Source organism: Mytilus edulis, chromosome 4 (genome assembly GCF_963676685.1).
Source record: "Mytilus edulis chromosome 4, xbMytEdul2.2, whole genome shotgun sequence".
Lineage (NCBI taxonomy): Eukaryota > Metazoa > Mollusca > Bivalvia > Mytilida > Mytilidae > Mytilus > Mytilus edulis.
Window position 1 is genome coordinate 53,973,332 of NC_092347.1, and position 5,197 is coordinate 53,978,528.

At 35.1% G+C, this 5,197-nt stretch overlaps 1 pseudogene; it reads right to left on the bottom strand.

Moving 5' to 3' along the window:
• Positions 1-1,141: 1,141 nt before the first annotated feature.
• LOC139519950 (uncharacterized) lies at positions 1,142-3,370 on the bottom strand (annotated as a pseudogene).
• Between the last annotated feature and the right edge of the window lie 1,827 nt (positions 3,371-5,197).

Consider the following 5,197-nt stretch of genomic DNA (forward strand, 5'->3'; position numbering starts at 1 on the left):
GGCAAGGCCATATTTGATATTCGGGAGGGGGGTTGAAAACCAATATTTGGGCCTGATAATTAATTTAACTGATTAATTAGCTCAAGGCAGGTGGAAAATAAAAAAAATACAGGTAGCTATGCAAAAAATGAAGAAGAAAAAATTATGCACCCAACCTTTCTCGGGACACTCCAGCTTTCTTCTCCAATTAATACTGACATCCACAAAATATTCCAAGCGTGTACACAGGGGCTCGGTTAGCAGAAATATTTTTTGTTATCAATAAGAATGAAGAATGAAAACGGAAAGTGTCAAAGAGACAACTCGACCAAAATTTACAAAACAACTCAAGGCCACCAATGGGTCATAAACATAGCGAAAAATCCCGTACCAAGTGTACAGTAGGGCTTGATGGGCATTTTTTTTATATCAGGATTATTTGTATTAACACATTTCACTTTTCCCGAATGTGACCTACCGAATTATTACCAGTGTTGTACTAACATGAGCAAAACTACGGGTGTCAAATGTGGAGCAGGTTCTGTTTACCCAACGAGCACCTAATATAAAAAAGAAGATTTAGTGTAATTGCCAATGAGACAACTCTTCACAAGAGACCAAATGACACAGAAATTAACAACTATAGGTCATCGTACGGCCTTGAACAATGAGCCAATCCCATACCGCATAGTCAGCTATAAAAGGCCCCGAAATGACAAATGTAAAACAATTCAAACGAGAAAACTAACGGCCTTTTTAATGTAAAAATAAATGAACGAAAAACAAATATATAACACAGCAACCAACGACATCCACTGAATTACCTAAGATCACCCATTTTTTTTTTGGCAGTGTATTTTTAAGTCTAGTTTTCTATTTTTGTTTTGTTTTGTGTACTTTTGTTTGTCTGTCTGTCTGTTTCTTTTTAGCCATGACATTGTCGGTTTGTGTTTGACTTATGAGTTTCAAGTCCCTGTAGTTTCTATCTTTCGCCTTTCTTTTATAACTAACCTATCAATCCATGAGACAGCAACAATGAAACAATGTATTAACATTCCAAGAGCATCTAGAGGTTGCATTCTGCTAAATTAAAGAAACGTCTACGTAGCTACATGGGTATCATGTATATTATGAAATAATAGTTCAAATGACAACTGGTAATTTTACAGATTCCAATAGTATGAAAAATAGTTTTAAAAAACACCGTGACCGTATGGTATTGGCATGTTTGGTCTTGTTAGAGAGTTGCCTCATTTGCAATCGAGCATCTTTTTACTTTTACATAAATATTTAAAAACTCGCCGTGAAAACATAAATGTAAATTACTCATGGTTGAAGACAGTTCATTCACCGATTAATCGACAGTACTAAGAATCTTATTGTTCTACTCATTTATGTTTATAAAAAACATGTGAAAGATACCAAGAAGGGGTTCAAACTCATCTAGTTTCTAGTAATATAGATAGAGAATATATTATTGCTAAATAAATTGAAGTAATTATGGTTTTGTATTCTTGTATTATAGCATTATTCTACTATTTTATATTTTGATTTTTCAGCACTTTCTTGACTTCTTTCTTAACTTCTTTCTTTTTTTCCTCAGCTTTAATTTTTCTGTTTTCCTTCTCTCTTTCTTTTCTTTGTTTTTCCTCAAGTTTCTCTCTTTTTATTTGGATAACTGCATCACTAGTCAGAATTCTATGTGATGTAATTGAAGATGATGTTTTAGGCTTTTTTGTAGCAGGAGGGATTGCAAAAATGTCCTCAATCTCTGAGTTCCAGTTTGTATCTAGCTCAATTTCCTCTACATTAAAAAGTGTGTAATTTCCATTATCAAGTACATGTAACAAACTTTCAACGTCCGCGGCGGGTACATTAAAATCGGACTCTTGACTATTAACTGATGCGTTTAACTCATCATGGACATCCACTATGCATGTAATTTGGCTTGATTGTTGGTCAGAAGATAAAGCAGCAGCAGCATCAGCTAATAAATTTAACGACGAATCCAATGATTCGATTTCATCCATTTCAACTGATACCTCCGCGCTGCTCTGTAAACCGTCAACTGAAGCTGTAGGAGGCATTGGTTGATTGAACGGTTCTGATGGGAGATAAGCGCTGTCAGGTACTGCTGACGGATTTAAAGGGTATATGCCAGTTGCTCTAAAGCCACTCTTTATGTTCTGGGGTGTGATACCTGCTTCCCAAGCCTTCTTGAAAATTCTGGGCCATGTTGCTTTATTTATCAAATGGTCAGGATGTTCTGCCATAAATTCTGTGCACTCCCTATCATACGACTTTGAAAATGGCCCAAATACGCTCTTGTCAAGCGGCTGGAGGTGGTGACTTGTATGGGGTGGTAATGCCATTACAAATATGTTCTCCTTTTTTGCTTCATCTAATAACCCTAAGGTTTCATGTGACCCGTGGGAGTCCATGATGAGTAACTTCGGCCTTTTAGGACCACAATTTTTAAGGAAAATATCCCTGAACCATAACTCCCCAAGGATGTCGCACATCCAAGCTTTCTCCTGATAGGTCCATAAGGTACCATCTGGGCCATCAACTGTTGCCACTGATTCCAGAGATTTTGTTGTTTTTCCTTTTACAACACACAGCGGTGGTAATTTCTCACCCTGAGCATTGACACAGGCCAAAATTGTAATATTTTCTCTCGAATTTCCCGTGCGACCAGGAATGTTCTTAGCACCTTTTCTTGCCACCACATTGGAAGGATTGTGCTCGAATCCCTTGCCAGTTTCATCTGCATTCCAAATGACATCACTTTGAAGGTTGTTTTCAGTTATCACTGACCAAGCTCTATGAAGTAGTTCGACACTACCACTCTATTCATCATACGAGATCTTGAAGTATTAAGTTTTTCAGGTTTTCTGAGTGTAACTTCGGGGTGTCTGGACTTAAACCCCCGCCACCAGTCATTTCCTGGTATATTTGACTTGAAGGGCGTTTTAATTCCCTTAGCATTACATAGGCGTGCTATTTTGATGATAACTAGCTTCTTAGTTAAACCAAACCCTTTCTCAGCTGCAGTCATGATTTGTGTTGCTACAAGATTTTCGACCTCAATCGGTATTACAGGTTTACGGCCTGGTTTAGAACCTGGTTTTATTTTGCCGTTTACACGGTCCATGATTGTAGTTTTAGGTATGCTGTTTTAGGTATGCTATATGTTTGACTTGCTCTTCTAAAACTCATCCCATTGTGCCTTACTGCATTTACAGCCCTTTCTAGTGATTCTGAAGAATATTGTTGATATATGTTTTTAGATTTTCTAGGCATTTTTTAGTCTACAAAAGGGAGAAAAAACGTTATAATTGTTATAAATTATTGACCCTCAGAAAGTTCTATTTTTATACGAGTAAATTTTCAGTTACTATATTGGTTAGATTTCCTGTTTGAATTGTTTAACATTATTCATTTTGGTGCCCTTTATAGTTTGCTGTGCAGAGTGAGCCAAGACTCTGTGTTCAAGGTCGTACTTTGACCTATAATTGTTAACTTAAGGTACATTGTGACTTAGACGGAGAGTTGTCTCATTGGCACTCATACCATATCTTCTTATTTATAAAAACTGTTTTGCTGGTACTGTATATAAATACTTATAAATACTCTATTTATTTATTCAATTATATTTATATTTATATGGCACTTTGATATATATATGCTTTGGTGATACCGAGAAAAACAACGTCAACACTTCAGCCGATGATATTTCCTTTATTTTATTCACCAAAAACATGACACAACATTATAGCTGTTTTAAATTGAAGAACGACTACAAACTTTCATTTTTTATCACATCAATCAAGCTCTCAATGTGATCAGCATTTTTCAATTCTATGCACTCAAAGGAAATAAGTCTTCTAGCCACAAAAACGACACTAGGTACATCGGTATTGTTTATGGTTTGTATGCAATCAAAGATTTTCTCGGCAACAGTTCTGTCTCTAGTTAACGTATAAAGTTCTACGACTAATTGATGGAGGCAATCATGATCAAAACAGAACTCTCTTTGAAAAAGTTTGTCCAATTCTGTTTGAATAATGTTTCGAAGAATTTTAAGAGATTGATCTTTTCCGGAATTTTCTCTAGCTGCGATCAATTTTACATGATTCATAGTCGATTTCTGAAAATGAAATGGTGCTGTCGTTGAAATGGAAGGACAGATATTTCATTTTAAAATAAATATAAATTAACAATCATTCTAAAAATATTTCACCTATTCAGATTATTTTATATTTCTTTACAGTACCGTTATGCATGTTTTTTTCTTATTGATTTTTCAAGGTTTTTTTGTCCAATAGTGTGAGTCAATATCCGCTTTTTCAGTAAGATACAAATTTAAGTAAACAATTTGATTTTTATACGAATAAAAACTATACATGTAAAAAAATAGTTTCTTAAAGATGATAAATGGCAGTAAAATCTAAACCAGACAGTCTATGAGATGTTATTTTTCTGGTGGTCGAAGTTCCCCCATGATCTCTTTTCTTACTATGGGTAACTTCGACCACTTTTTTACTTGAAAATAACTTTATTCTGTTAATATTTTTGTTAAAACAAAGGTTTTTTGTATGCTTGTAACATTAAAGAATGTGGTTAAACTAATTATAAGGAGAAATCTTAAAGTATGTATCGTAAATTGAAAGATTATTTACCTACAGTGCAAATTTAATCTTTTTCAAATTTTACCGCTTCTTTAACTTTTATAAACTTGGCGGTAGAAAGTCACGTGATTTCTTCGGAAAAATACGGTTGAGCTAGTCGTAGTTGTAACCGATCGCGGGCGAAATATTCTTTTTATAAGTAAACCATTACAATGAAATAAAGATTATGGCCGATAATCCAGAATACGGTCGATTTTCCCCCATGGTCGAAATTGCACCACCCTACCCTAACGTCATTGTTCTATGACGTCGGGTATCTCATTCATAAAAAAGCATATGACGTGGGAGTACAATCGGAACAGCACTGGCAATATATTCATATTTTACCATGGGTGTGTACTCAAAGCGTTTGAAGGACGTCATGTTAGAATTACATTAATCAAACCGGCGCGACTCGCAAATAAAGTCACCCAACAATCGCATTAGTGTTTCATTAGAGACGGAGACATTGTCGTTTTTTTCTATTGACAATAAAGATCAATAAAAGTTCCAAATCAATATGTAACGATCCTGTGTTGAAGTATATC